The 12071-nt window shown below is 31.3% G+C and overlaps 1 protein-coding gene across 8 annotated transcripts in view; it reads left to right on the top strand.

Moving 5' to 3' along the window:
* Dnai7 (dynein axonemal intermediate chain 7) overlaps positions 1–12071 on the top strand; it is an 82117-nt gene that overhangs the window by 1621 nt on the left and 68425 nt on the right. For 4 of the 8 annotated variants that reach the window (XM_047549033.1, XM_047549026.1, XM_047549030.1 and 1 more), the window contains one exon: positions 1206–1223. The exons of 1 other annotated variant lie outside the window; for it this stretch is intronic. The gene's annotated coding sequence lies outside the window, so the exon portion shown is untranslated. Of the gene's footprint in view, positions 1–1205; positions 1224–3991; positions 4078–8388; positions 8411–12071 lie in introns of those variants that run through there. 3 more of the 8 variants (XM_047549032.1, XM_047549031.1, XM_047549035.1) reach the window with 2 other exon arrangements.

Genomic DNA, 12071 nt, shown 5'->3' with positions numbered 1-12071 from the left:
AACTTTGAGAACTACTTTACTGCATAATGGCTCTTATGATTTACAGGAGGATCTTAACCCTAACTTGTTTCATATTAGAAGCACTCACGAGAGATGACAATTTGCCCATCTTTAAAACAGGGCTACTCAAGAACAGGAGCAAGGCTATTTTTATATTCTGCTATATAGTACTTACTTCAAATTGAACACATGTTACTATTAATTGATAGCAAATATTATAACAAAAATAGAACCCATTTGTAAAAACCACATGAGATCAATCTCTATTATTTTCTTATGTTTCCAGCACCTCAGACTGCTTTATGTATAAAGCATTAATTAATATCTGATGAATCAGTAAAATATATATACTTTTCAATAAGATGAAATCTAATGTATCAGTTTTAACATTTATATTGTATAGTGATATTTCTTGTGACTTGAACCCATATTTCCCATTTATAATTTTTTCAAATATGTCAAATATATAATCTTATAATCACATCATCTCCTTACCAGAAATCTGATGGGTACATGGCCTTATCAATAACAAATAGTGTTATTGAAAATTCTTGTAATTATAAATCTTTATCGAAGTATTGTACTTTCCAAAATAATGTCCAGAAAAGAATAGATCTCTTTAAAGCACACTGCTGAATAGAAACTTGAATCTTCATATCTTTGCCTGCTTTGAATAACCAATTCCCTTTCAATAAAACCAATCCATCTTATTATACAGAAAGGTTATTTCTTTATGATATCATTTCTACACTTGCAAATTTGATATTAGTGCCAATAATTAGTCACTAACATTACTTCTGGAACCCTTTAAACTAGTACTTTCTTGACTGGCACTCAATTTAGTAATAGAATATTTCATTAAATATGGATCCTTGATTACTTGTCATTAAAAATATTGTAAAAACTTATGTACAAAAGATACCCTTATGGGTGAACTATCTTAGTTTTTCCTGTAGTACATGCTTATAGTTTTGTTCAAATTGTGTGTGTGGTTTTTTGTTTAACCTAAATTATTTTTTAAACAGCTTTTTAATTTAGGATAACGTTAGATTTACAGAAAAGTTGCAAAGATGATACAGAGAGTCCTCTTATGCTCTTTACCAAACTTCTCCTAACTTTGACATCTTACATAATCATGGTACTTTAGTTAAAAGTGTCTGAATTATTTTTAAAATTTAACAATTCTTTTGTTTTCCAACTTCTAGGGTCCCAAAGAAAAAAAGGTATGTAGAAACTATTTTCTCAAAATAGTTTATTTTATGAACACATTGTTTATTCAGAATTCTTATGGGATTTTAAACTAATTTGTAGTTTTATTATAGTGTATAAGATTACTATGCTTACTTTTTTATTCATTAATGCTATTTAAATCATGGAATAATCCTTACAAACATATTTTAAATTTGACATAAAAAGATATTTCTTATTTTATAAAGATACTAAAAATATCCTTTATTTTTGACTGTGTCTAGATTTGAGGCTTTTTGTTACTTCTGCTGTAGAAAATTTTGTTTTTTTCTTTTTCCCAGAATAACACAAAAATTTATTTATAAAACCTGTTGTGACTTAAAAGTGAACCCCAAATTAACATGAATTTAAATGGATTAACACTTACTTGTGTTTTTTTTATTTTGTTGTAGTTTTGTTTTTATTTTTTTTAGTACTGGGTAGAAATATGAGTTCAATAAAAGATGTACTCTTATGTGTCTATAATGCTCTTTTTTCTCTTTACTTTTTGGATTTATACTTTAGTTTAAATCTCTTAACTGGCAGACCAGATTTAACCCATAAACATATTTTGTTTGACCTGAAAGTGTGTTTTTTCCTTTTAAAAAATCAGTTGTTTTTGCACAAAAATCTGCTTTCCATCTTTTCATGAAATACTAGAATTCTAATAATATTGGGCCTACAGTCCTATAAGGCAACAGTTGGTTTGTTTCAATGACAGTTAACCCTTTTAGGGATGCAAAAAGTCTTCCGTTTGTCATAGTCTTGATCATGGTCACATTCCTTGCTTTATTTACCTACCTGGTTCCAACAGGGATTTATTTAGGTTTGGAATGCCTGCTTTAAGGCATTTAAGGGTCATTTCTTCATATATTTTTCCACCATTCTGTCTTGCAGTCTCAATTACAGTTGAGTCTTCTACATCCATAGGTTCTGCATCCATGGAGTCAACCAAACACAAGTTAGAAATCTATTTCTAAAAAAATTGTGACTATACATAACAATTATACACTGTATATTTCAAAAGTTAGAAGAAATGACTTTGAATATTTCACTATAAATGATAAAAGTTTTTAAAAATTTTGTTGGTACAGAATATCTACAAACTTTTTTTCTGTCATTATTCCCTAAACAATACAGTATAACAACAATTTATGTAGTATGTATATTCTAGTAGGTATTATAAGTAATCTTGAGATGGTTTGAAGTATATGAGAGGATATGCTTAGGTTATATAGCAATACTATGCTATTTTATATAAGGGGTATAAGCATGCATTTGAAATGCTTAGGGGCCTGGGACCAATCACCAACCTCTATCAAAGGACAGTTGTATTCTTACAGCACATGCATTAGTACATACCTAAATTATAAATCATATGATTTTATTGGAATTATGTATTTGTATCAGTGAGCTGTTAAAAGTTGGGTGCATTTCACTTATTTTTATATCTATAACATTTAGTATAGTGCTTGGCACATGTAGAAATTTAGTCAATGGTTATTGAATAAATATGTGAAACTCCATTTAACCTGCCAATACTTTTAACATTTGGATCCTTGACTACTTGGAAGAAAAGCTTGCATAAATGTGCAATTGCTATTTATATAATTAAACATTTCTTCAAGAAATACTATTACCTGCCTTCTTTGTTTGCATTTGTCAGTTATTTGCCCCACTACTAACTTCATACTCTTTTACAGGTTGTGAATATAACTGAACAAAATTAATGGAGGATCTGGGAAAGTTCTTAATAGGGAAGCATTCTGGAGAGTGCTATGTATCTCTTCAATCAGTCAGTGGTTTAGTGGACTTTCATTTTTTGGTCCAAATCTGAAATCTTAGAGGAATTATTTTAAGTCTGAAAATTCATTGTTTACTTTGGTGCTTAATCCTATGTCTTAGTCTGTTTTCTCTTGTTAATAATACAATACCAGAGAATGGATATATTATAATGAAAAGACATTTACTTTGGCTCATGGTTTGATCCAAGATTGAACCCCAGTTTGGTGCAGATAATCTCATGGTGAGAAACAAGGAACTTTAGGACTTAGTAAATTGACTTTTATACCAGACCCACTCTTGAGATAATGCATTAATTCCTTAAGCTACTATCTCAATAATTATATGAATGGGTAAATCCACTGATGAAGTCAGAGCCCTACTCACTTCTTAAAGTTTCCACCTCTTAATAACTCAGCGGATTTAATCCATATTGAAACACTAGCATAATGTATGCATGGATGCCAAATAAATCTTTTGGATTATTTTGTTTATAGTATTGTTTTTCTTAGAGATGGTCATATTCTTCCCATGAAATTTGAAAACCAAAGCAAGAAATAAATCAGATTGTGGTTTTGGGATGAGTCTATACCTCGTATTTTCAGTAGAGTTAGGAAAACATTTAAGGATATATTTACTTTCTGATTATTCAAAGTATTTTAAAGGAAACAATAATAAATACATATGGTATAAAATTAAAATAGCATAAAAGTGGAAATTTTATTCTTACCCAAGATATCCAGCTTGCCTTCCTAGAATAATCACTGCATATCTCTTCAGAAATTTTCTAATCACTAAAGAGTACACACACACACACACACACACACACACACCTGTTCTTTCCACATAGGGGTACATTCTGCATCTTCTTGTTTTCACTTATTAATGTTTTATTTTATTCAATTATACTCTCTTTTTACCTTTTAACATTACTGATATTGAGATATGTTTTATAATTGATAGTATATTACTCTCCTTGTAGTTCTGCAGTGACATCCATTTCTTCCATAGAGGATATTATCTTCTGTCAGTCACTTGGGCTCACTAATAACCTGTCACTAGTAACAGGTTGGTAGTAAATTTAGTTTAATTCTTCTTGAAGGGTTTTGGACCAAACTAATGTTGTGCATCAGACTGAAAATCCACATGAACTGGCTTGTGGTTTAAATTCTTAGGGAAATTTTTTTCTTCCTTCTATCCAGTCTGTGTTGAGATGCAATTTTCCTCACTATACCTTTCCGTGTTATGGGTTTGTTTGTCTTCACCTGTATTCAGCTTTATGTATGTGTGTGTTTACTTTTAGATTACCATCTTGGTCATTATTTCCTTTATTTGCTAGTAATAAATTAAAATGCATCTTAAATCTGATGACATCATAGGCTTAATAGAACAAGTGTATAATGGGAACAGTTTTGTTCTGGCACACTGAGATTACCTCATACCACTTAATAGCTGCATCATTTCCCATTGAAAATATGTACTATGATTTTTATGTTATCCCTATTTTTTGCTACCACCATATACAATCCTTGTATGTAAGTCTTTAAAAACATGGAAAAACATTTATTTCATCAGTTTAGTAGTGTTCAAGGTATCTAGTGAGTAGTCACAAGGCTGATTTCTTGAACTCATCAAGCTTATATTCTATTTTGGATTGGAGAAATAAATAATATAATTTCAGGTAGCTTTGGATAGGTGGAAGCCAAGTCAATGAAAAATGTAGGTTACAGTGTGGTGGTTACGGTATAGTGGATTACCCTATGCTGTTTAACATAGGGTGATTAACCAAGTAAAATCTGAAAAGCAATCTAGATAAATCAAGGAAGTAAGTCAATAGCTCGCAGAGAGATAAGCATTCTAGGCAGAAGAAGCAGTTGTTGCAGAGATCCATGGTTGGAAGTGACCTTGGTAAGGGTGCCAGTGTACTTGGAATGGAATGAACAAGGTAGAAAGTGAAAGGTGAAATAAGGGTCGGTTGTTAAGCAGAGCCAGTTTGTAGTTCATGGCCAAGTAGGCCTTGCTGACATATTTGAATTTCTTTCTGGGTGTGATGGGTAGCCTGGAAAAGTTGTAAGTAGGAGAATGGCTTTGTGTTTTTAAGGCCATTTATGTTTTTAAAGGGTCAATGTAGCTGCAATGTGGAAAATTCACTGTAGGGAAACAAGTAGGAGAACCTGTAGGGAGTTATTATAACAACAGTCTCAGTCAGAAGACTTCATTCAAACTGAGGAAAACCTATGAACTTCTGGAAGTAAAAGGTACTCCCAGAGCTACACAAAGTTTTCTAAGGATACAAAGAACAGTTTTATGGAAATCAGTTTTTAGATAGTCAACTTCAATATTTACCTTTTTCTGAGAAAATACTATTGTAAAGTCCTACCTTTTTATCATTTCATCTTTCCCTTTTATTATAATCCTGGTATTAAAATAAAAGCTTGTCTCTTATCCACTGCAAATCTTATTTTGGTTCATTGCCTGGGGTCTGTGGTTTCAAAACATAGAAAACTAAAGACATTGGTGCTGGCAAAGCTTTCTTTTAATCAAGGTATCAAAGACTTCTTGTTATTGTCTTTCTCTGTATAAGTGGTAGAATGTGTCAAGAGAAGTATTGAAATTTTCTGAATTCATATATATTGTAGTGTGAAATGGTGGTAGTGATGATAATTTTTGTTCAGTGGTGTTGTCCATGAGATTATACTTTGTTGATAAAACACCTGGACTACAAGAAATACCATTTTTTTTAAATGTAGATTACAGTATCGGTAAAATCGTTAAGAGTGTAATAAATTAACACAGTTAATTGAAGTTGTCCTTTGAAACCTCGTGTAATTTAAATGAGTATTGTTCATTGCAAAGGCTGGAAAATTGAAGACTAGAGAAAAATTACAAAACCTGGTGCACTATTTAAAGATACATCACTGCACTTCTAATGATGTTTTTTCAGAAACCACTGTACTTCATAGAATACATTCAATAGTGGAAGACATTGATCAGATCATGGGAAGAACTGACTTACTAATCAGTGAATGCATAGATGATTCTCATTATTCTTAGTTTATAATTTGTGACTTGCAGTGAAGAAAATGGCATTATTATTGAAATTTTGATATTTAAATTTTTGTTTAGAAATATGGTTATGATAAGATTTTATAAAACTTAGAACACATTTGTTTTAATTTATTTTATTTGAATTGATTGAAAGTGTAGCCTAAGTACTTCCAGGTATGAAACTGTTATGAATGGGCAAAAGGGAAACCTTATTGTTTATATCTGTATTTGAAATCCTGTTTTCATTTAGGAACACTATATTTGCAAACAGGCCTTGGTTACCAAAAAGTTGAGTCCTGATTTTCATGGAACATTCAGTGTTAGTACTAGAATATAAACAGTATCAGGTTCCGGATACTGAAACTGCATTTAAAATTTTTTAGTTTATTTTTTTGAGGTGCTGCGCATGGAAACTGGGGCCTTGTACATGCTTAGGCTCCACTCTACCACTGACCTACATACTTAACCCTAAAATTACATTTTTAAAAAACAATGTATAATAAGTCATCTCATACCTGGTACATAATCAGAAATGGGATAGGTTGCCACAGGATGCATATTAACATATTCATTCATACCAAAAAATGAAGACCAATTATCTCTGATAGAAATTGAATCTGATATGGCCAGTTGGTTTAAGTTTGATGACTGGACTTTGTCAAGCAGGTAAATGGTAGAAATTTTTAATGCTTGGAACTAAATGTGAAGTTTTAAGTCTTTGATGAAAGTGAATAAGATTAAAAAATAATAACATCATTTTGATCCTTCCATTTCCATTTTATTGGACTTAAATTTCTTGCTGCCAAAAGTTAATAAATAATGCTGACTATATACATATAGATCAAAACTATCATCTGAAAAGTACTAAAGAGCTGATAACATAGTAAGAAATTATCAAGAAAAAAACCTGAGTGAAGACAAGAAACAAAGAAATAATGGATGCACCAGAACTGTTTTTAATCCCTGTTTTGCTTCCCTGGTTTTATCATGAGAACATTTGCAAAACTGGAAAAAACTTGAACCATGCTTGTAATAGTTCATAATGGAAGCCAAAGAGTGGAATGTTTTCAATATGCTAGGAAAAAAAAGTCACATTAGAATTCTGTAGCAACTAAAATAGTTTTCAAAAATAATGGCAAAATAAAAACATTTTTTCATAAACAAAGCCACTGCAAAGCAGATTATATGTGTAAGGTATACAGTAATAATCATTACATGATATTTAAAAACAATAAAAATAAGATATATGAAAAAAGCAATGCAGATATTTACCAGTTTATTAATGGATAAGCAAAATACAATGGAAAATTATTCAGCCATAAAAATGAAGTATTGATACATGATATATAGTATGGATGAACCTTGAAAACATGCTAAATGAAAGCAGTAGGTCACAATTGATGACATTTTGTATAATTCCAGTTGTATGAAATGTCTACAGTAGGCAAATATATAGAAGCTGAAAGTAGATTCGTGGTTTCCAACAACTGGGGGTTTGGGAAAAAAAGAAAAGTGACTTCCATTATATGTAGAATTTCCTTTAGGGGTGATGAAATGTTCTAAAATGGTTTGTGGTGATGGTTGCACAGTTCTGTGAATAAACTAAAATTCATTATATAGTCCTATACTATAGTTTAGATCTTGAATGTCTCCCAAAGACCCATGTGTTGAAGGCTTTGTTCCCAGTCCATGGCATTATTGGGAAGTGGTGGAATCTAGTAGGAGGGGCGTAATAGAAGGAAATTAGGTCACTGGGGCATGCTCTTGATATTCAGACCCCAGCCCCTTCTCTCCCCCCTCTCGCTCTTTTCTCTTTTTCTTCTGCTCTCCTCTCCTCTCCCCTCTTTTCCCCTTCTCTCCTCTCCTTCTTTCTTTTCCTATCAGCTGCCATGAGCTGATGAGCTTTCTTCTGCTATGATGGTACTGCCTTGCAACAGGCCCAAAAGTAATGGTGTCAAATGACGATTTGAAGACTGGAACCTCTAACTCTGTGAGTCAAAATAAACCTTCCCTCTTTTTAGGGGAATATCTCAGGTATTTTGGTATAGTAGTGGAAAGCTGACTAATGCACATGCTTTAAATAGGTAAATTGTAAGGCTTGTGAATTATATCTCAAAACTATTATAAAAAGATTTATGATAATGTGTAATTGGGTAAGGGAAAGGAGTTAATATGTTCTAAAGTTCATGTACTGATTGATAGGAAGCTAAAGATATTGATAAAGTAGGTATATTTGTTGATTTTCTAGGGTAGCCACTAAAATGATAGAAACAAAATGTGCAACTTCCAAACTAGTAGAGAGAAATAGTGGAAGGACAATCAGAAAGATGTCAAGAAAGAAAACAAAAAGAAGGTAGGATAACTCTCCAAAATATGATAGTTTATTAATGCTCAAATATATCAAAAATACAAAAATATATTGAAGATACAGAAAAGTTGAAGATAAAATTATAAAGTCATGCTATGCAAGTGCTAGAAAAATAAAAACTGTTAGCCATATTAATATTAGACACAATACACATTAAGTTTAAAAACACTTCTAGAAATAGAAGATCATTTGTGAGATATATTTGATTAGCAAATAAAATATAACTTTAATTTGTGTATACCTAATTACAAAGGCTTGATATATACAATGCACAAATTCAGAGAACTGTAAGGAGAAATAGACACGTCCACAAACATGGTAGATTTTATCCTTCTGTAGTTGATAGAACAAGCATTAAAAATCACTAAGAATTTAGAAGATTGGAGCAACATGGTTAAAAAATCTAAAAAATTATATGTATTTAGAACATTGCAGTCAACAACTAGGGAATTTTAAGAATATATACTTTTCTCCCCCAAGTTGACAAATATACTATTATACAATTAGGTTTAAAATTCAAGAAATGGAAACAGTTCAGAGCATAATATTAAGCTAAAAAGTAAAGGAATAAGGTATAATCAGGAAGACATAATATGCTTGGAACTTTTAAAACATTCTAAAGTTGGTCCAGAGGTAACATAATGGTTACTGTCTGCATGTACAAATACTTAACAACAAATTCCACTATTATATATGATAGTAACGTACCACTAAAAACTTTTTTTAAAAGAGGTAATAGAATGGAATATAGAAAATAATTTTAACTCAATAAGGAGAATACTTAAGAATTTGTATAATATAGCTAAAGCAATAGAAAGAAATCATGTAATTGTAAATACTTGTATAAGAAGATAAATACTGAAAATCATGAACTAAGTATCCCTCTTAAGAAGAAAAAGAATAAAATTCAAAGAAATAGAAAGGAAATAAGGATAAACACAAAAAGCATTAGAAAACATCCAACTGAGAGAATCGGTAACCTCATGTCCTTTAAGTATTCGCTCACATATCACCTCTATGAGGCCCACCCTGACCACTCTACTTAAAATTGTAATTCATCTATCTACAACTATTCTAGCAGTATAGAGTCCCTTGACTCTTATCCCTCTTTAAAATATTTTATTATTTTTATAATTTATTTTTAAGTTTTGTTTTTGCTTTCTCTTTCCATTTGAATGTAAGTTCATATGTGCAAGGATGTTTGTATACTTATATATCTGAAATGACTAGCACATATTAGATTCTTAATGTATTCAATAAAATAATTGAATAAATGAACAAGGTATAATTTATTTCTTTGGAAAAACTGACAAAATTCACAATTTTATAGTAAGCATATCAAGAATAAAGGACAATAAATAATAAATATCAAAAGCAAAAAGGGAGGCATGATTTTAAAAACACCCAGAAAAAAATAACTTAAGCTATTTTAACGAAGAAGTAGAAAACCTGAATAGGTCTATGATTATTTAAGAAATTAAATCAGTGGTTCATCTTTCCAGAAAGAAAATTCTGGGTCCATGAGTCTTTATTAGCTAATTCTTCATTCAAAGATAAGTTAAAAATTTTAATTTTTACACCAATTTTTCCAGGGCAGGAAAAAGTTTCATTTAATGTGTATAAAATTTTATTTTGGGATGCTGAAAAGTTCTGGAAATTGGTGCTGGTTAACATACTTAAAACCACTGAATTGTACGCTTGAAAATGTTTAAAACGTTACATCTTACACTGTATGTGCTTTGCCACAATAAAAATAAGTAAATCTCAATTGTATGCATAAAGCATAAATTTATATAAAATTTAAAACTAAAAAAATTAGGGATACATAAGAAAACTATAAAAAAATCATCACAATTATTTTGGGTATAACTTTTTAAAAACTGATACATGATTGTACATATTTATGGGGTACAGTGTGATACTTTCATAAATGTATACAATGTGTAAAGATCAAATAAGAATAACACAAGAATCACCTCATTTATCATTTCTTTGTGCTGGGAACATTTGGAGTCCTCTTTTCTAGGTATGCTGAAATAGTCAATGAATTATTGTTAACTATAGTCACCCTACTGTGCTAGAGCTTATTTCTCCTATAGAACAGTAATTTTGTACCTGCCAGTCAACCTCTGTCTGTCCCTCCCTCCCCACTATACTTCCCAGCCTCTGGTAACTATTTTACTCTCTGTACATGCATGAAGTCAATTTCTTTAGCTTCCACATATAAATTAGAAATGCAATATTTGTCTTTTTGTGCTTTTTTAATTGGTGTCAAAATGTATCCTCTTTAAAACTCTTTTCCCCAATAAGGTTAATTTTCCAAATTATATTCTTAGAAGCCACACTCCTCAAAAACTTAGAAGTTTTCCATTTTTCTTAGAATAATGGCCAAACATTTTAGCATACACTTTAACCTTCATTCCCATGCTCATTTCCTTTGCCACCTCTTCTTTGAGTATTCCCAGAACCCGGTGAATTTGTTGGGTTATCCAGTGCTCTTCCAGCTCTATATCTTACACCTGTATTTTCCGCTTCTTAGGATGTCTTCCCCTGAATATTAACATCCTTTGATCACAAACTTAAATACCTCATGCTCTATAAACATTTCACTTGAGTCCCACAATTGAAAATAATCTCTTCTTCCTCTGAACTTGCAAAATAACTCTCTGTATATCTATCAGTCATAAAAGTACATTCTACTTTTATGGATTACAGTTTTCAAATGATTTTTACATATATTTTGCTTTATTCTTTGTAACAATCAGATGAGGTTTTTCTTTTGTACCATTTAAAGATACAGAGACTGGGTATGAGAATTATTCAAATTACATATACTTATTACTCTAATTCCTTCTCTTTTTTAATTAGAGCATTATAGTCATACATACTATCTGGGTTCATCTGGACAAACCCATACATGCATAGATTCTGACCCATCCAGTCCCTATTCCATCCTCTGCTTACCTCTATCCAACTCCTCCACTCCACTGATCCTCTACTTGCTCATATATTTGGCCACCCTTAACTGGTGCTTTCCACACACACACACCTGTGGGTGGAATTCCTGTGATGTATTTATGTATGCACATAATGTGATTTTGTTACATTTATTTCACCTTTCCTATCTCTCCTTCCTTCCTTCTTGATCTCCTCCTCCTACTCCAATGATCTTCTCTATATATTTATGATATCTAATCCCTAATCTCCATTTTTCCTTATTTTGCTCTAGCTTCCACATATGAGAAAAAACATTCAACCCTTGATTTTCTGAGTCTGGCCTATTTCACTTAGCATCATATTCTTTACTTCCATTCACTTACAAGTAAATGCCATAATTTCATTCTTCTGCATGGCTGAGTAAAATCGTACCACATTTTCTTGATCCATTCACTTAGTGACCCGCATCTATTCCATAATTTAGCTATTGTGAATTGTAATGCTATAAACATTGATGTGGCTGTATCACTATAGTATGCTGATTTTAATTCTTTGGGGGGCATATATATTTACTATCATTAAATCTTCTTTTTGGACTGCTCCCTTTTCCAGTCTTTAGTGACCTTCTTTGTCTCTTCTGATTAACTTTTGCTTGAAATCTGCTTTGTTAGATATGACAATAGCTACTCATTTCTTCTTTTAAAGAATT

This window comes from Sciurus carolinensis, chromosome 4 (assembly GCF_902686445.1).
Source record: "Sciurus carolinensis chromosome 4, mSciCar1.2, whole genome shotgun sequence".
Classification (NCBI taxonomy): Eukaryota; Metazoa; Chordata; class Mammalia; order Rodentia; family Sciuridae; genus Sciurus; species Sciurus carolinensis.
This window is presented reverse-complemented; position numbering and strand designations above follow the sequence as displayed.